General features: G+C 47.5%; 1 long non-coding RNA gene across 1 annotated transcript in view; it reads left to right on the top strand.

Moving 5' to 3' along the window:
- The window catches only part of LOC113955476, a 29047-nt gene extending 10377 nt beyond the window's left edge, over nucleotides 1–18670 (top strand). The window contains exons 2-5 of the long non-coding RNA XR_003530576.1: nucleotides 12713–12797; nucleotides 13253–13369; nucleotides 16917–17026; nucleotides 18575–18670. This is a non-coding gene — a long non-coding RNA (uncharacterized LOC113955476). The remainder of the gene's footprint in view (nucleotides 1–12712; nucleotides 12798–13252; nucleotides 13370–16916; nucleotides 17027–18574) is intronic.
- Nucleotides 18671–20640: the final 1970 nt, after the last annotated feature.

Here is a 20640-nt window from a genome sequence, read left to right as displayed (position 1 = left end):
TCATCGCAGAACCATGGAATGGTTTTGGTTGGAAGGACCTTAAAGGGAATATCTGGATCAAACCCCCTGCCATGGGCAGGGACACCTTCCACTAGACCAGGTTGCTCCAAGCCCCGTCCAACCTGGCCTTGGACACTTCCAGGGATGTGGGAGAGAAGGAGCAGAGCTGTATCCCAGCTATGTAAATGACGGGAGATTAGTAGGCTGGGAGGCAGAGGAAGGCATGGAGCTCTGGAGCTGCCTGGGAAGGATTACCACTCCTCATGGAGCGGCTGCACCAGAGACCAGAGGAAGGGGTGCTGTAGGAGGGGGCATGAGCAGAAGACAAGATCATGGGGGATTCATTTAAACCACAGTGTCAGATCCTATAAATCTGCGGGGTTTTGCATATTTCCATATTTATATATGAAAATTCCACGAGGTGGCTTAAAGGCAACTGAAATAAAAAACAGGGCTGTCAGAGCTTGAAAACTACCGGCAAATCTCTAACAGACCATTTAATACAAATGTATGGACTTGAGGAAGCTCCAAGCGGGTGGAGGATTCGTGCCCTGAGGGTGCCTTGCCTGGCCCCACGTTGGTCCCCATGTGCTGTGAGTGCACTGGTGCCTCGGGTCACTGCAACTCCACTGGCCAGGAGGGTGTGGAGAGAAGGGGCCTTTCAGCCCGGCTCACATCACACGAGGGATGTGGGGCTGCTGGCCCTTCCCTCAGGCGCTTTCTCACTGTCCTGTGTGTGCCTTGACGGTTTGGGAGCAGGCAGCAAGTTAATCTTCATGGCTGCTGGCTGGTGGTACCCCAAAGCTGCGATCTGCAGGATAAGCAGTGCTGCCAGTGATGCTGGAGCCGGGGCTGAGAGAGCATTTCACACCCCACAGGGGCTGTGGTTGTGTGCAGGCTGTTTGCCTTCCCGGCAGAGACCGACTCCCTCTCCTGTGAGCGTGTGCCCTTTTCCTTCCTGAGCTTCAGTTATCGGTCAGAATAAGAATTCTCCAAACCACTGGTCTGAATCACCCTCGCTGACCTTCTGCTGCTTAGCGAGTCTCTTCCCATGGATTAATTTAAAGAAGCATCGCCGAGATTTATGCTTTGTGCCCAGCATGGGGCCTGAGTGGGTAGAGTGGCCCTCCAGGGTTGAAAACATGCTCATTAGATTACCCTGCATATGTCTGTGCTGCTTTTTGGATGCCTCTAGACATCGTCCTCCTTGTCCCACCTTGGGTACCTGCTCTGTGCTCTTTTACTGTAGGACCTCAACCCTTTCTGGTCTCCCTGAGTCAGTCCCAAACCTGTGCAGCCCCAAAACTCAGTGCAGCATACTGTAACTCTCAGGTCTGGCCTGAAGATTGATAGAATCATAAAATAATTTGGAAGGGACTTTTAAAGGCCATCTAGTCCAATCCCCATGTTACGGACAGGGACATCTTCCACTAGACCAGGTTTCTCAAAGCCCCATCCAACCTGACCTTGAATATTCCCAGGGACGGAGCATCCACCACCTCTCTGGGAAAACTCTTCCAGTGTTTCACCACGCTCATGGCAAAAAATGTGCACCAAAAGTCTCTAAAGAGAAATTCCTGCTTTCTGCATGCAAGGACAAGAGTGAGCCTCCGCCTTCTCTGAGTCTCCTGTCATTCAGGGCTTTTCTCCCCCTCTTCAGCCCCACAACAGTAGCTGGAGGCCACAGCCACATCATTCCATCTGAAGTCTCCAAATCAAAAGGAAATAATTAGTGGAGGACGAGAAAGCTCGGACGAAAATAAGCTGTCAACAAGAAGAAGGTGCTAATGTGTCTGTCATCCCCGTTCCCTCCTGGCCGGTCCCCAGAGGTGGGAGGCTCTGACGGAGAGGAGGGTGTTGGCGCTCGCCTGTCAGCCATGGCTGTCTCCAGACATCAGCTCTCCTCTTGTGAAGACACATCTCGCTCTCAGGCCAGCTGCTGCCACTGTCCCCCGTCTCGTGGCTGGGAGGGATTCGCTCCACAGTCAGCCTGGACGTCAGTGCTGCGACTTCCCCGCACAAGCTCTTTCAGCTCGGGTTTTATCTGCTCCTGTGGACGCCTAAAATCGATTTGTGTCCTAACAGTGCCTATTTCTCTTCGTTACAGAGAGACAGGTGTGTAGAATGAGTAGCTCAGATGTAGGTGTCTGCAGTTATTAAGTTAAGCAAGACGAATCCCAGTGTCAGCATTTCCCTTGGCTTTGCTTAGGGGTTTGCTCCTTCTCCTGCAAGACTCCTCATGGTGACTTTGGCACCAGGTGACATTCTTGGGAGTCTTTTTGGGTATTTTTCTGCCTGAGATGTGACATTGCTTCCCAGGGGGAGGCAGACTCTGAGGCTGTGTTTTTGCAGCAGTCCCACATTGTGGCTTCCTCCTGTGGAGCTCTTTGCCACGGGATAAATTCTTTACCATTGATTCAAAGAGCATGTAGGGTATTGACATTTCAGGATGTTGCCTGTCATGAGTCTCTTGAGAGGGTGAAGAACAAAACCTTGCCTGGGTGGCTGTTTTCAGTGACATAACACACTTTAGTTATTTCATTCATAGAATCTGAGAATGGTTTGGGTTGGAAAGGACCTTAAAGACCACCCAGTTCCAACCCTGCTGCCATGGGCAGTAAGACACCTCTTACTAGACCAGGCTGCTCCAAGCTCCATCCAACCTGGCCTTGATCCTTACTAATTTTTTGGGCTGAGGAGTAAGCTCTCACTGTTTAAAAGTGCTTCTTGCAGTGTCCTTCCTTTGCCTTGATGAGCAAACAACATCACACGTGATTGCATCTCTAAGGGACCTTTAACCAGATGCTTCTCCCTGGTTTATCTTGAATGTCGCTGCTGGCTGAAGTGCTTTGGGGTGATCCTGCTTTGTCAGGCTGGAAGATGATACTCCATGGAGGTCTCCTCCTTCTTCTACCCCCATCCCTGTGATGCTGCTTTAATGGGACACGTGGGACGACTTAACCCTATAGGAGAAGGACACCTCAATCTTCAGCAAGACTTTTGTCCATCATTTCCCTGCAGGGCTAATGATTTCTGAGGAAAAAGGGGGATCCCTGCAAGTAACAGTGGCCTAAAATACCCTGTGAGGGTGTACACCGAGGCAATTCAGGCCTTGGTGTGTTCTTGGGCTCTATCAGGCTTATGGCAGCATCTCTCACCTCCTTGTGGGGATTGCTCCCATGTGCTGCTGCCTTACTCCCTGCCATGTCCTCCAGCACCCATCCCTTTTCCCTCTACCTGGCATTAGAGGGCGGTCAAAGGAAACCTTCCCTTTCCTCCTGCTCCCCGAGCTCTGTGGGCTCCCAGCCAGCACCCACACCCACCCCGAGGGCAGAGGGCTGACCTCAAAGCAGGACCCTTTGCCTTGCCCTCACCCTTTCTCCAGCGTTTCTGGCTGTGTTTCACCAGCCAAAGCCACTTGTGGTTTTGTAGCTGACATTTGGGATAGAGCATCTGATGAATCCTGCGTGCGGTTTCTCCCCTGCCTCGCCCTCCATCTCCTCCTAATTGACATCCCCGAATCTTGTCTCCGTTTGACAAATCAGGCTACTTACTCTAAGTGATGACATATATAAATATTGCAGGCATTCGTTTTACGTCTGGATACCCTGATAATAAAAGCTATCAGAATCTCTTCCCCCTGCCCGTGCATAGCAATTACTACCAAAGGCTTCACTCCTCCATCACCGGAGCAGGATGTGGAATTGTGGCTGTGACAGCAAGTTTTCCCTCTTGCATTGATGGAACGTGGGTTTGGGCTGTAAACCAGCATATTTTTTTTTTTTGAGCCTGACGCAGCAGCAGTGCGGTGAAACCGTGCAAGCTGTGGGTACGTAGCTGGGGGACCTTGCAGGAGCCCTTTTGCTCACAAAATCCTTGGTGCCTGTGTCCCCTCTGGTGGAACCTTGGTGTCTGGAGTGGCCGTGGCAGGCGGCAGCAGGTGCCATCGCAGGTTGAGGGTGAGGTTTTGTGCTCGTGGGTGCTGTCCCTGTGCCTTCCTCAAACCTGCTGGGCGCTGAGGAAGCCAGCACCCATCCCGGCTCTGCTCCTCACCCTCGCTAACATGTTGGTGGCTCTCCTGGGTTGAGGCTGTCAAATTGCAGGGTATTATTTTTAGCCTGGTTTCCCGAGGAAAAGAAGCTTATGCGATTGTACTGTCTGTCAGTGCTTTTCCTCCCACCAGCCTCCTCTTAACAAGTTTTGAACCCCCTGTCAGATTCACCGGGAGGGATCGAGAGCTCCAAGACGCAACGTTCCTGCACGTTTCCCTGCAAATTAGCAGCTGGGGCCACCTTCCCAAGGGGGGCAGGGATGAGGGGAAGATGAGGCTGGGTGGGGACAGGAGGAGATGCTGGGGAAGGTGCGAGGCAAGAGGCTGGGAACAGGCTCCTCTGAAGGCTTAATACCTCAAATACAGATATTAAGTGCTCATGCCTTAATTGAAGTTAATTTCTTGGAGACGCATTTTATTACAAAAGATTTCTCCAGCTCAGGCGTGTCCACACCATCTGCTTGGAGCTGGTGGTGGCAAAGCCTTCGACCCTGCCAGCAGTGGGGACTGGCTGTGAGGATCGGCCCTTCTCGGGAGGAAGGACAAGCTCCACAGAAAAGCCTCTTTTCTCCCTTCCTGCCTCTTAGCCCAGGTTATTACTGACAGTAATTTATTAATTTTTTTAAGAGCCAAGTGCTGCTGCTGCCAGGAGAAGGCACAGAGCTTCATCTCCTATGATTTCCCCTCCATCGTGAGGTTGGGCAGGCTGTTCCTCCTCCTTTGTCCAGCTATTTGTTTTCATCAAGTTTTCAGGAACATAAGAGTTTGCAATTCCTACCCTGTGTCAAAACTGGGGGAAAGTTATTAAACGGTGGCTTGGCTGAGCTGGACCTGTGTGCACACACACACACAGAGGAGCTCCTGTTCCTTAGGAAGCTGGTCTTAATGAGAGACAGCTCCTATTAATGCTTTGCTTACTTTTTCGGCCGAGGTCTTTGCTGGGAATGGAATTTTTATGGGAAATCTTAAACCAAACAATGAAGTTAATAAGCTGTAATCAAAACCAGGGAGGGAAGGGACCTGCTTCTTTCTCATCCCACAGCCCTTCCTGAGATTTCAAAAGAAGAGCTTTTTCTACAGCAAGATAAAACCAAGATACTTTTGAATTATTGGGGTTTTTTAACCAGAAGGTGAGAGTGAAACTCCCAGGATTGGTTTATGGCTGGGGCCTCGCTGGGAATGTTAGAGACAGAGAGGTACAAATCCCTGCTTTGAAGGGCTTGAATCTGAGCCATCTGCATCCCTGGCCAGTACCCAACATACCAGGTTATTTGTGCTTTGTGAAGCTCCATTTTTCTTATTTTCTTCCTTTTATTTTGGTTTCTTTTTTTAACCACTGACAACTCCACGATGACGCTGAAAAATCTCTGCACTGGGTGAATAAATGTGTCATGTGAAATGGCTTTTTTCCCCTCTCTGTGTGAGATCCTGGGTTTGGCAAGTTGACATTCTCTGACTAAAACCCATTTTGTCTCAATTTCTGACCATTCTTGCTCACAGTGAGTGGGTTTTGCCCATAAACACAGAAGTTGCTCGGTAAAGCTGAGTAATTCTCCTTTTAGAGGCCTTTGCTGCTGTCTTCTTCCTCAAACAGCCACCTGGAGAGGATTATTGTCACATATTTTGATGTAGAACCTAAACCTATCTCTTGGTTTACTCAGGAGGGATCCAAATGCACTTAGAACAAGCCCAGGATTCCTCATGAAATGTTCGCCTGCTTAAAGAAGGTTTTTAAAAAACCCCTTTATTAATTAAAAAAATAGAAGGAAAAGCCTTTTTTCCCACTTTATGTAATGATGGATATTTTTCTGTGTGCAAAATTTGGATAAAAGGGGCTGAACTTCTAATTACATTACCTAAGGAGGCTTAATAATGTTTGCCTGCAGTATCTTGTCGTGAATATTCACCAGAGGCAATTCAGTTTAATTTCTGTTGAAATCCCTTTACTTCATCCCTTACTGCTTTCCAAAGACCTTGTAGGGCTGCCTGAGGAAGGAGAAGCTGTGGGTTTGGGTTCCAGCAGCGACAGTTGTTGCATTGGAGAGGGATGACAAAGACATGGATTTGGAGATGCTGTGTGACCTTCTGTGCTGGCAGAGCATAGGACCATCTTATATTCTATATGTTCCTCAGTGTTTTGCTTTTCTGAGGTAGCTGTTGATACCTGTATTCTTGTGAAGTCTTCTCAGAGTGAGTGAGAGGTACTTAACTCCAGACTAAGCTTGGCTGGCTCGGCTGCCACAAGGACCAGCGCTCCCTGGACAATCTCCAATCAATCCATCTGATTTAAGCCCAGGGGGGTTATTTCTGAGCATCTGTAAAACACAAAGCCTAGAAGGCCTTAAATGACATTTCTGGGCTCTAGGAGAAGCCCTGCCATGGGATGGGAAGTGTCTCTTGCAGCTGGTGGGGGACTCACCTGCTCCTGGTGAAGTGGGCAATGAGGTGCCCATGAAGCGACTGTGCCTCAGGATATGATCCCCTTGGAGGTGTTCTTCACCAGCAGGTAACAGGTTTTTTTCTCTCTCATGGGCAGACTTTGAGTTGTAGATGCCTCTTTACAATTCTTCTGTGTCAGGGCCCCCATATCTGTTCTAAGCTAAGCCACTTCACAAACTAAGCCACACAGGAGGTTCTTCTCATTTGTCATCTCCACTGATTTTCCACCCTTGCCACTGATCTTTTAAACCTGGCCTTGGATTTTGCAGCGTTGAATGTCATTTCACATCCATCAGTCTGGTTCCCAAGGTCATAATTTCCTTCCAAATGATGCCAAAACTCTTTGTTTTGTGTTGTTTTGCCTCCGAAGGAGTGAGTTTGATGAGTGTTGGTCCCCTGTTGTTAAGGAAGCGTTGCATGTGAGTGGTGACTGAACAGCCTGCTCAGCAAAATCCCTCCAGACTGCCTCCTTTTTTGGTATTATCTATTATAATCTTTTTATTTTTTTAGGCACAGCATTTCTTTGATTCATAATTCTTATCGTAATGTTCCCCTCCTACAGTTTAACTAATCATTTGCCCATGTGGCACAATATCAAATGCGTTTCTGAAGTCCAGATGGTCAAGCTCTCTCACAAAAGACAAAGATTGGCTTTTGTCTAAAAAAAAAAAAAATAAAAAAAATAAAAGCTGTTATCTCCCAGAAAAATATATTTACCAGGCTCGCCTGACTGAATCCATCTGCGTGAAATCCAGCTTGTTTTACCCGTTTCCTTAGTTTTTTGCCTTGGTTTCTCAAGCAGAGGCTGCCGCTCAGACCAACCTGTAGTTGCCCTCCCACCCCAGCCTTAAATATTCCCTCATCTTTAATCTTACATCCTCCTCTCCTCCTGCTCCCCCTTGTTAGGTTAGTTTAAAATAATCTGTGGAGAAAGGAGTCTCTGGGCAGTGAGGCAGCGCCACTGCAGTGATTATTTCCACTACAGTAAAGGTTGAAAACTGGTTACAATTATCACTCCTAGTTTTACATGCTAACGGGGTTTGCCTCGGGGGGATTAAGTTAACTATTCTGTCATGCAGGTGAGTGTTTTGTTTTGCTCCTTTGAACCATCCTTTCTCAGGCTGTCAGGGAGAGGAAGATAAAGGCTGCCATCCTCCTGTATCCTGCTTTCCAAAGCCCCAGCCACGGATTTACCTCCACAGCAGCTCCGCTGGAGAGATTAATTTGGGCTTGTTTCAAGGTCATCTCAGGTGCATCTTTTTGTTGAATGTGCTTGCCCCTCTGGAGAAGTGCGGATCCTTTTTTAAATTCTTCCAGGCGATAGAGCTGTGGATCAAGGGGAACTGGGAGAAAATAAGCTTGGACATTTCAAGAAAATATAAATAGTCTTGACCCAGACTCTCTGTGTGGCACGAGGAGGGTGAAGCTCTCAGGCTGTCACTGTACAGATTCCCAGGCTGAAGGCAAAGAGCTGCTCTAGTCAGAATTTTCCACCTAATTTTTCATTTTGACAGAAAATATCAGTGTGAAATGTACTTTTTTTTTTTTTTGGATAGGACTCTGCTCAAACCATTCCTCGTGACTCCTTGTGAATGGGGCCAGTGTCAGCTCCCATGCTGCCTACCTGAAAACTGAAGGTTTCACACAAATTTAGGAGATGAAGTTGCTGCCTCTAACTGATGCTTTTTTTATACAAAGTGGAGAACTCCATCAGCACCACAAGAGCATCAGTCCTTGACAGCAGGCAGCTAATTAGGGCAATAGACCACCATGGACAAGAAGCCTTCATATGTCTGCCTACTTTGCCAGTGCAGAAGACATCGAAATCTCTATGGATGTGCTTAATCTGGGTTAAATTGGGTGGCAGCTGGGTTCCACTGAGCAGAAACAGCCCAAAGCAAAACCAAACCAGGGCCTTGAAGGGGAGGTTTAGATTTGATATTAGGTAGAAGTTCTTCAGGGAAGGGGTGGTCAGGCACTGGAACAGGGAAGTGGTGGAGTTACCATTCCTGGAAGTGTTCAGAAAACGAGTGGATATGGCACCTGAGAATTTTAGTGGTGAACACCTTGGTGGTACTGGGTTGATGGTTGAACTCGATGATCTTAGAGGTCCTTTCCAGCCTTGGTGATTCCATGATTCTATAAAAGAGGAAAACCTGAGACCGGTTGTAATTTTAGGGAGAAATGACCATTGTTTTGCTATAGCAAAGTGATCTAAAGCTTTCAGTGGTGATGGGAGACCAGGCTAATACAGCCAGGGAGCAGCGCAACAAATGACAGTGAGAGATTTTTTTTCCTCCACTGCAAAACTCGGGTACCTTTCCATGCCTGAAAGGAGTAGGAGATTTAAGTTTTGCATTGCTCTAGGTCTCTCTGGGAAGAGAAAGACCTGCAGTCCCTGAAGAGTTGTGTTCTGCAAATGTCCATCTCCTAAGTCCGTTCCTACCTGAGTGAGGATTACCTTAAACACCCCTGGGTAACCATCCCCCTTACCCCTTTAACAGCTGGTGGAGAAAGAACCAGACACTGGTTTTCTGTTGACTCTGCGGGGAGGTTGTAGCTTAAGGAGATGATTAAAATGAAATAAATCCCCAGTGAATTAATTGAAAGGGTCAATGTCTGTAGTTAATCAGTTAAAATTGCCTATGGTTATCCAGCTGTGTCTTTCATGTCAGCTAGAAGATGCTGGTGAGGCAGGAGCCATCTAATAATATGGATTTGTTTGGTGGGTTTTCTTTTTTCCCTCCCCACTGGCAAGTGGTTTTTCAGTGGACACATGGACAACTATGCTTTTGACGTTTATCCAAGGTCTAGTTTTGCCTCTATTCCTCCTTGCTGCTTTTTTTCCACCCCTCATAGTTAGGTGGTGGTTGGAGTAGCTTAATGACACATTTTCAGCACTGATTTTGGTGGTGACAGTTATTAACAGTTTCACGATAAGAAACAGGTGTTCCAGCATGGTCCATCAGGCAGGAGAAGAACAATGCCTCCCCAATGTCATTGTTCATGATGTATTCACTGACTGATGGCTTTTTTTTTTTTTTTTATGAGGGTTTTATTCAACCTCACAGGTAGCATTTACTGTTTAGTATGCAGGCTTTGGGCAAGCTAGTGGAGTGGAAAACCTTTTAATTTCTTTTTAATGCAAACATGGATCTTGCAAGACCTTGTCAAGCGATTGGAATGGGCACAGGCTCTTGCTGATGTCTCTCAGCATCACCTGGTGGTCCCCTGCAAGAAAATCCCGGGTATTTCCCACGGGATTTGTGGCTCAAGGGACAGGTCCGAGCCTGAAGGAATTGGGGCAATTCTCCTATTTTGCAGTGAGGAGCCACACCTGGGATGGTTTGGGCAGAAAACATCATTAGTATAATAGGGGCATTGCAACAACTCCTGGGCTCTGCCACCAATTCCCATGTTCCCATGGATGGGTGGGAAAGGAACAATGTTTTGGAGCATGAGGCTGTCAGTTATCCTGGATACCTTTTCAGATGGGATGTGAACATGGATCCCTTGCCCTTGCTGGTTTGCTGATTATTTGGCTTGTGCTGTGAGATTGACTGGGGGGGCAGCTGTCCTGACACTTGGATCCCACAGTGTGCTGTGCAGGTCTCACATTCCCTGTCCATGCTCCCAGGGCTCAGAGGGAAAGAGTAACCCCACTGGCCATTTCCCCCATGCTGTGCAGGAATTATTCCCTGAGAGAGCTGTCATTTCTGTGGTTCAGGGGGGCTGGGTATCCTGGACACACAGTAGATGCTGGAGTGGATTTTGTTTGGTATCCCTTGAGGGACAACTTTCTGCATCCTTCATCTTCCCAGGAGGAACCTCTGTAGGAGATGGGAAGAGACAGAGCCCTCAGTGCTGAAGGATGCAGCAAAGGGCATCTCTTCTTCTTCCTCGTTCTCTGGGGATGCTGTGGTCCAGCTCTGACTACAGTGCAGGGTGATGCCTGCCTGGCCTTGCTGGAGCAGCTCTGAGCCTTGAAAACAGGGCTGGGAGACACCTGTAGCCTCTCAGACCTTTATTTTGTACCACAACCTATCGATTTATCCACAACCTGTTTCTTTCCTGTTGATATTCGATATCACAAAGGGGCAGGTCAGTGCAAAGGTGCTTGATAGGTCCCCTTGGTCTCCAGTTAGGCAGTGCTGCCTCCCACCCCGGTCCTACTGCTTAGGAGAAAAAGCAGGAAAAAAAAAAGAAGATTAATTGGTGATAAATAATGCATTTTGTTCCTACCTAAAGGCTGTTGGATCTCCATAGTCTTCATTCCTCTGGTGACAGGGAGCTTAGTGTTAATAGCTCTATGTTACCCATCACGGTGCTTAAACAGCCTCATCAGGGCCATACTCAGCCAACACATCCCTGCCACAGGCAGGGCTTCCCATTATTACTTTCTTTAAAAAAAAATAATAATAGTAAAAAAATTCCACTCTCCTGCGGTGAGTTTTCACAGCAATTTCTCAAAGTGAGACAATTAATGAACATTAGACATCCTTTTTTTTTTTTTTTCTGGGAAAGCAGCAATCAGAAGAGAAGATGTAGTATCCCTTTAAAATCTCCCTGTACATATGTACGTGCACACAGAGCCCCTTCAAGGCTGAGAAGAATTGGAAGTGATAGTTACCAGTATAATATTTAAATGAGTGTTAATTACCATAAACCGTTTGGATTTTAATGTCTCCTTCTGTACAGTATGTAAATCAGGGCTGGAATGGGCTTGTGAGCATTCATTGGGCCTCTGGTGTTGTGGATAAAAGGGATGTTTTCCAGTGCTCGGATTTAGCCGCCTGGTTTCCATTAAAGTTAATGGGAGCGATGGGGGTGAACACTGGCCGCTCTGGGGGAGGTTTCCCCTCTCATCTCAGAGACAGCCCTGCCCTGAGGACAACTTGTTCTCCTGTCTCATCCCACTCCCTACCCAGAGGCTTCCCAAGGAGGCTGATGAGATGCTGAAACGACTCGGGTTTGGATCTGGATGGAGGGATGTCTCACTGTCAGTCAGATATAGCAGCTCTTGACCATTTTATTGGGTACTAAGGGGTTTTTATGGGGTTTTAGCATCCAGACCATGAGCAAGTTAATTCCATGGTGCATGGTTTGCTGTACCCACACCCACACTCATCCTGCCTCCATCCAGCCTGGCCTGCACCTCGAGCAAAGGGGAAGGGCCTGGAGGTCAGCAAATCTTCAGGCACCTTGATACTTCCCCAGCCCCCTTGTTGTCCTTTCTCTTTGCCCTCCATGGGGGCCTAGTTTGCCTTGCAAAGTGTTCTCATTATAAATGCATCAACTTCTGCTGGTCTCACACGCGCAGCCCTCATTTAGCCCTCCAAGCTCAATTACATCTCAGGATGTCTTGGGGTAATTAAGTAATATTAGAACGTTTTCTTTTCTATTTTTTTCCCCTTCCCTAATGCAGCTTTCAAGAGCACAAGCCTCGGTTCTCACCCACTGGAGCCCACTTCTCTGAGCCTCGGAGTTCTCCCTAATGTACCTCGCCATGGAGGAAGGCTAATTACATTTCTGAAGGATGTCATTAGTGTCACGTTCCCGCTGGGTTCCACAGGGCTGGCACGCAGCAGGAAATGCTCCCTTAGGTGTCTCTGAGCACCACCATGTGCAGTGCCACCGGCGAGGAGCAGCCGGGGCTCCGAGGGGAGCTCAGCCGGCAAAGCAGAGCTGCTTTGGGCTTTGCTGTGAGCTGTCTCGGATGCTTTGCATCCTTCATCTCCACAGCTCGTCGTGGTTTACAAATATCAACTGATTAAGCCTCTCAGAGCTCCTGTGAGATAAGTAATTGCTACTCTAATGATTGGCATTATATCTGCTCTCATCTCGAAGTGTCGGACGGTGCTTTTCGCTACAAGAGAAATAAGGAGGCAAATGTTAAGCACACAAAAAGATAAGCGATGCTTTTGGGTTATCTGGCCATCTCACCTGCTGGCTGGTGGCCAGAAGTCTGGAGCTACCATAACAGGCACCTCTGGCACTGCTTTTGGAGGCTGTTGTCCACATGCCTCCCTCTTTTGGTTGTGTCAACCCCAATGAGCTCTATTGACTTCAGTGGAGGCTCCTCAGAGGCTTCTCCAGAGGGAAGACAAACCAGAGTTTGTCTGTTTGGGGAGCCCATTGTTTGCATCATGGATGGGAGGCTGGTTCCCAAGGAAGCAAAAAGGAAATGATAGTCACACATTATTATCTTTTTTCTCTCACCAGGTGGTTCCAAGGACAACCTTATCGTTTTAGTCTACCACAGCTCTCCCGTTCGGCCCTGGGCAAGGTGGCCACCAGGCTCCCACAGGTGAGTACTTCTTTCAGGGGGTACTAGAGGCTCAGAAAAGGAAGTCACACATAAATTAGAGCAAAAATTGCCATGAAAATTCTTGTTCATGTGGTGCTGTGTTGCATTTTGTTGTCCTGGAGAGATGTACTAGCTCTGTTAGTCAGGCTGGAACTTGCCGCCTCTGGAAGAGGTCGATTATCCCAGGTAGTCCCTACTCCTGTGGGGAGCCTGATGTCTTCCTCTGCCTGCCTGGCTTTTTGGGACACTTCCATAAGCAGATCAGGGATGAGAATACTGCTGCTGTGGCCCAGCCTCACTGCTGATCCAAGTGGGATGGTAAGGTATCCTAATACTTGATGCCTCCTTGACTCTGAATGGAAAGAAGGCTACATTGGAGTTCAGGGTATCTCACAAGCTTTTTTGCTTTTGATTTTTTTTTCCCCCACTTGCAAGTAGATTTTTTTTTTTTTTAGCCAAAACAATAAGCAGAGACCAAAAGGAAGCAGAGACCTGGCTTTAATATCACATAAGGACGGATGGCAAAACTTTCCTAAAGACATATGTTGTGGAAAAAGGAAAACCCCTCAAAGGTGAGTCAGACAGAACTTGGGCACAGCCACTACAGTTCATTCAGGTCAAGCTGGACTCTGCAGAACCATCTGATTTGTGGTCATTGGTGACACCTGCCCTTGGAGGCATCACACCTGAGGCAAAGGATGTGGAGCTGTCTATCCTTGGGCAACTTTGCTACAGCCCCCTGGGTTTTAGGAAAGCCGGGATCTGAAAGGCCTCTGGGTGATGAGACTGGAGTGAGCTGGCTCGCCTCCTCTCCTCTTCCATCCTTTTGGAGGGATCTCTCACCTCTCTGTATCCACTGTGTGTTGTCTCCAGCCTTGGGTAGAAACCAGGGTGGAAGCCCATTGTCCCTTTTTACTGAACAGGGGGATGGTGCCACCAGGAGCCCCGATGATCCAGGGCTATGTGTGGCTGTGGATGGGCCAACTGCCTTTTCCGTTTCATGCACTGGTGTGAAATTAAAGGGATTTTGGGAAAAAAAAAAAAAAAAGGCTGCACTGGCAAAGCTAAACTGCCCTGGGAAATGTTGTAGGGAGAAGCTAATTGTCCAAGGTGTGGGAATCCCAGGCTTTCCCACAGACTCTGCCTTTCCAGTTCTGGCCAAGCTGCCAGTTCTCTCTCATCTGGAAAGGGAGATGGGTGTTAATAGGGAGGCTGTGTTGAATTTGGGGGGCAAAAATAGGATCTGGGCTGTGAGGGAACTGCTGCAGGGATGGACCAGGGCAAGCACCTGGAGGTGTGGGGCCAGTCCGTGCCCCAGAAATCAGGGGAGGCTGAAGAGAAACACAGCAAGGAGATTAGTCCAGGAGAAAGGAGGAGCAAGCCACACAGAATCTGAGGCAGGGAGAAGCCTGTCTGGTAGGTGGGAGACTCCTAAACCAGTTGATTTCTGTGAACTGTGTTCTCAGGGACCTGCTCTGGCTCTGGTCCCATCTGCGATGAACTGGCAAGGGTTTCACGCAGACCCAAACTGACATTAAACCCTGTATTTCCTGCTCACTGGTAGCTGTCTGATTTGGAAACCATCCTGCTGAAGGCAGAGTCCTGGCAGTGCCCAGTAGCAAAGGGGCAGGAGGCAGGAGCCGAAATCCTGTAGCTGATCCAGCCGCTCCGGGCGTAATGGTGCTTATCCAAAGGAGTGCTGGGACTCTGCTGTGAACACCACATGTTATTTTGGCCGTATGAGTGAGAGCCGAATTTTTAAAAGGCTCCTGTAGCCATTAATCAGCTGCAGGCCAGGGCTGTGCATGTTCCCATGCGTGTCCCATCTGTCCCAGGTCAGGAACCACAGCCTGTGGTGGCTGCAGGGGTCCTGAGGGGTGGTGAGGTTTCCCAGCAGGAAAAGCAGCACCTCATCTACTGTTGAGGCAGGGAAAGTTAGAAGACAAACAAGAAACTTATCTGAGTGTATTTAGACCACTTGAGGTTGCCCACGCTCTAATAACACGTTCTAAAAATTATAGAACCTAATAATTACAGCTAATAAGTCCAAACTGTGTAATTACCCTGGAGCACTTTGAGCTAGAAGGTAGAAATGAGCATGGTTGTTACACACTCGTTAGGTGATCTTGGCTTTCCCTGTTCCACATACAAAATCCAGGAGCAGCAGAAAGTGTAGCTGCTCTTTTCTCCATCCTCATCAGTGCTGGGTGAAGGGAGGAAGACCGCTCTTTTTCCTGTTTCCATTTCCCAGACAAACCAGCTCCAAAATCCAGTTTCTTTTCTTTAAGAGACGATTCCCGATCAGATTTTCAGATCCGGAGCGGGAGGCTCTAGAGGGGAGGTTGTGTTTATTTTTTTCTTCCCACCACTTTGCTTCCCTTCCTAATTAAAGCAGCTCTTTTGTCAGCCCCTGAATTTCTTTCCACCCTCCAGTTTTCCCAGAGAGGTTTCTTTACGTTTTCTGCCTCTAATCAATACACAATTTATATGCAATAACTTTGTCCAGAGAATAGGAAAGCAGGATCAGCATCTCTCCTGTAATTCTGGTGTGCTGTAGCCATGGACTGAAGGTCAATGCAGGCTTGACTATGACTGGTTTTTACTGTCTTTGGGCAACTCAGCAGCAAAATGCCAGCTTTTAAAACCTCCACCCCGTGCAGGAGTGTGGATAGTGCTGTGCCACCTGCCAAGCACACCGTGAAGCTTGGATTCCTTGGCAAAGCTCCCTCCTATGGTCCTGCAACCCTTTCTGGTGGAGGGAGGGGGTCCTGCGGGGCAAGATGGATATCCTGACAGATGCTATTTTCCTCGATTATACAGACAGTGGGTGCTTTGATAGCAGGTGAAGCTGGTGCCTGCTCAGGGAGCAAAGAGGAGAGTTCCATTAGGTGTCCCTAGGGATGGCAAGGCAATTCTGGAGAGAGAACCTGGCGCTGAGGGAGCAGGCACCTCATTTAACCTGCCCCCCAGCCAGGCTCATGCTCATCTGTCTCCTGTCACTTGAGATCCTGCTGTCACCTCTTCAGCATCCCTCTGGCTGTGCCATACCCATACAGCTCCCACCAGGAAGGGACAAAAGGACAGAGAGCAGGAGGGGCAGGAGAAGACATTAGACCCAGGAAGAAGTCTCCACCCTCCACGAAACTTCGGGGGATGGATGTCATCCTCCGTGCCTGTTCATACCCTAACCCTCCCTCCCATGGACACTGCCTGGGAAGAGAGGCTACATCCGTTGGGAATGCCCACTTTTGGGTGTCTCACAGTGGTGGGATCAGTCAGGGACGCTCCAGTTGATGCGCTTAACAAGCAGGGAGGTGCAGACTCGCAGTCATCCAAAGTCTTATTAATCACATTTAATGTGTAGGTTGCTTTAGCGTTGATCATTTTAAAATTCCCTGTTGGAAAGGTTACCTGTGTAATTACAGGTGTAAATCTCAGGGATGTTCTTGCCAAAACAAATGGAGCATCTCACGCTCTTGGCCAGGGATGAACCCACAGAAGCCGTAAAAAGGGTGTGGAATGATGGACCAGGAAATGTTCACCCAGCGCAGGGCTGAGAAGAGCTGTGTAACTCTGGAGATAAATGAGGCATTTGTGTGGTTGGGAAGAGCCTTTGGAGTTGTCCCCCATTGTACAAAAGCAGGACCAGGTGTTGCTCAGGGATGTCTTGAGCACTGTTGGATACAAACTTGGGAAAGCACCACACGGTAGTGGCCCAAAGGGTCCCACTAAGGGGGACAGATCAGGCTCAGAGGGTGAGGAGTCATGAGGTGCCTCCTCCTGAAAGGTCTCAGGTGTGGGTGAGGGACCTCTGGATAACTGGTTTATGAAGCAGATCTTTTGGGAAGTGCTGATAAATACCCTCCGTTAGCAGCAGAAAGCTTCAGTCTCTTTAATCACTGACTGAAAAATCTGTGCTATTCTGTTCTACCAGTGAAGAAAATGGAGGTGGACCTGTCTGATTGCTTGGGGTTTTTTTGATATTTGAGGTGTAAGGTCTATCAGAGCATCATTAAGTTCACATGTGCCCGCAGAAACCTGATTGTTGGGAACTGCCCCTCCTCTCCTGCAAGACATTGAAAAACCAACCTCACACCTTTTCTCCTCTTCAAATTGCAGGTGCCTCCTGCTCAGAGCAGGATATGGAGTAATACATTCACCCTTCTTTGCATTCCCTGTCTCCTGAAGGCCACATTCATCCACTTCCCCTTTTCTGGAGAGGATGTCAGGTGAGTAGTTGGAAGGAGAGGTGCTGATTTGGGTTTTTGGTCTATGCTTGTGCTCAGCACTCAGAAGGAGGATTAGTCGTGGCTCACACTGTCAGAATAAATTAAGGCACAATGACAGTAGTATCTCAGAAGTAAAATATTCTGTATTAGAAGTAAGAAGAAATATTAAAGACTTCAGTGGTTTGGATTGTTAATTGCAGGATGTGTTAATTGCAAAGCAAGCAGCACAGCCTCTTACATAAACTCTAGTGCCCACAGCTTACATTAGAATGGCAGGAAGAGTACATGGGACATCATCTTGATGAAACCAAGGCAAACATCTAAAAACACTTAAAATACTCCTCTGGAACCATCCTCGTGTCTCTGTGGTCTCCCAGTTGGTCCCAGCCCTCTCTGAAAGCATTGCCTGGCTTTTGTCTTTTACGCTTGTATTAGTTGCTTCCAACTTTCTCATCAGCCTCATCTATAAATTCAGACTGTTCTTACAAAAGACTGGTGCCACACAAAACCATTTCTCCCATCCCTGTGCACTGTCTAATGATTATTCCCTTATCCCTTTATATAACTGAATCAAGCCTGACACTTAAAGCACTCCCTTAAGGAAGTTATTGAATTTAACAGGGCTGAAACCAACAGGGTTCTAGAGAAATGCTCTGAAAACCCGGGCAAGAAAATATCCTTCTGATAAGTTTCTGAACCACCCTATAAAATTCTGTGGCAAGACGAAATTTTGCAGGATTTTTTTGCCCATAAAGGCTAATTATGAGTAAATAGCCCCCATTCTTTTATTGCTGACCCTAAAACTCAGTGGATGCTGCTATCCTGATTTGTCTTTTCCAAGCAGAAGGATGTTTTGGCTCTGTTCCTTAGTGATTTGTTCTCATTTGGATCCCAGGTGGAATTTTGTCTAATCCAGAGCTGTGGTATAAAGTTCTGCCTTAAATTGCTCCTTGACAGGATTCTCCTTGTGAGTTCCCTGCTTTTCCATGGCTCCAACAGTGTTGGCTGCTTGTCCATCTCTTTTTCCCCCTTTGTTTTGGACTTCTGAAGGAAGTTTAGTTTATTCATCCCATTTCAGCTCAAGGAAGTGATAATGGATGGGAGGGGAGAGGCAGAGGGAATACAAGGCACTATGACACAGAAACAGGGCAAAAATAATTCTCCCAGATTTTTCAATCCTTCTCCAGCCTTTCCAAGGCAGGAAAAAGAACCCCAACAAACCAGCTCTCAGGAAGAGATGTTTTTCATCAGACAAGGGGGATTACGGAGTATCCAAAGTGTTGATGCTCCATGAGATTTTGTATTGCCTTGCCTGCTAATTCTCCCAGGAGCCTGTGCAAATATTCTTGTGAATGAGAACTCCGGAGCTCCTCCGCTGGCATTTGCAATTCCTTTTATTCACACTGACTTTTTCTTGCTGAGATTGCTCACACAAAGGGCAAATAAATATTCAAAGTGCTCATGCCTGAAATGCTCCTGCCAATGTTATGAAATGCTCTTTTTATTTTTTTTTTTCTTGGTGCATTCCAACAATTTCAATTGATGAAGCTTAAGAGAAACTCCTGCATGGAAGGGTAAGGTGACTCGATAAGGGAGGAGAAGGATCACGTGGTGGTATTAACATCACTACACACTCACCAAAGGGGAAAAAGCACTGGCAGTGACTGGGGACATCCGGATATTAATCGAGGAGCTGAAATGAGTTCATTTAACACACAGTAAATGTTTCATCCTATTGACTTGTTTGTATGTGTGTTTTGTTTCGTGCTCTTTAACAAGAGGAGAGGGGGGAAGAAAAAAAAGAAGCAGCCAAAATACTTGCTGTAAATAATTCAGCTTGCTCTGTTCTCTGTTTTGGAGTGTGGATACAGTGCCTGTGTTTGGAGATGTGGTTCAGGCTGTGTCTTACACTTGGCTCTCAAAGCTATACCTTAAACTTGGCTTTCAGCTCAATCTGATGTGATCAGAGATGACATTGAGTTCTTCCTGGGACAGTGTAGGTAAAAAAGAGCTGAAAGGAGCTGTGAAATCATGGCTTGGCACAGCTGAGGGACCCAAGTGGCTCTTTGCATCAGCAGCACTAATGCATCTCCAGTCAGTCCTCAGCTTCCTCTCCCAGTACATTGAGCTGGGAAGAGCAGAACTCCCTGAGGAGACTGAGAGAGTTGTCTCAAATCCACGACATCACTCTGCATCCTTTTCTGTTGGTGGACCGAAGTCCTGGGCTGCCCAAAACCTGCTGCCTAACTGGTGTCAGCTGTTTCTTGCCATCCACCCCATGACACCAGGCACAGCTGCCTCAAGCCATCTCAGCAGAATGGCCAAGAAAATATTCACTGTGAGGAAAAGTTTAAGGCTTTTTTTTTCTCTAAGTAGTAGATAGAAAGTCAGTTCCATTTCTGGAATTGTTTTTAAAATGACTCTTACTCAAAGAATCCTCTCTTTGAAGGATCCAGGTCTAGAAGAGGCGACAGAGGTGTCTTCTTTTGGCTTGTTTGTGAGGTTGCTGGCCTTTGCAAGAAAACCCAGGGCACCCAAAATAAATCTCCCCTCTCCTATTGCACATTCCCCTCCAGATGCTGAACACATGATCTGTCACCCAAGGCTGGATGTGTCCTAGACCATTTTTCCGAGTCCCTTGGTATGGAACATTTTGGCTACAGCTGGATCGTCAGAGACCACCTGAGTCCCCAGTAAATCTCCATCCTGGGCTGCACCAAGAGGGTGGCAGAGGCACCAGGTATGTCTTTTGAGGTGGCAAAGCAAAAATGAGGCAGCTGGTGGCCAGCAGCACACGGCCCTTAGCTGGAACGTGCTTCCTGCTGGGGCCAGCAGGTCCTACCCGTGCCTTGTCCTTTCTGCTCGTCGTCAGACTGAGAGGGTTCTCTGCTCCTGGCTCCATAAAACTAATGGATTATGGCAGGTGGTGGGAGGAACAGGAAAAATGGCAGCCTGGTAAGGTCTAAAGAGACTATCTGAGTAACTTAGGGTGATCTTCCCAGCATGACCAGTCAGGCCAGGTCTGGCAGGGCCACACCATTCCCTCATTACTGTGCCTACTGAGAACTCAGATGTCCGACCTCAACTATCAGTATTTCGGGTTTCCAAGGCAACCCTAGCTTTAACAGCCTTCATAATGACATCATTTGGTTGAAATGAGCATGCATGATGTTTTGATTACCACTGGAAGTATAAATTAGGTTACTCTCCCCACCCCCAGCCACTTGAAAAATAAATGCACTGGAGGGAGGGGGAGATAAAAAAAAAAAAACTGAGAAGAGGGTAAATGGAAAAATCAATTTTTACTTTAATGGAGTCCTCGTTCAGCATTTCTTCTCTTTATAGATTTAGATAACAGTGATATCTTGGTTTCACAGAGCAAAGAAATTAATTACTTACTAATGGTGCAATTCAGAAATTAATTTATGTTGTCCATTTGAATGTGTCATTATTAATCAATTTAAAGGAAGAGGCCTGTAAGCAGCACCATCTGAAGTGACTTATGTTGCCAGAGGAGTCTTCCTGCCCCCTTCTTTCTAGAAAACACATCATTCCTGCTACCTGTGAGTTGTTGTGCCTTGAACTGCTCTGGCATCCCTGATGCAATAAAAAAA

The sequence above is a fragment of the Corapipo altera genome, unplaced genomic scaffold (genome assembly GCF_003945725.1).
Source record: "Corapipo altera isolate COAL_440 unplaced genomic scaffold, ASM394572v1 133, whole genome shotgun sequence".
In the NCBI taxonomy this organism is placed as follows: domain Eukaryota; kingdom Metazoa; phylum Chordata; class Aves; order Passeriformes; family Pipridae; genus Corapipo; species Corapipo altera.
This window is presented reverse-complemented; position numbering and strand designations above follow the sequence as displayed.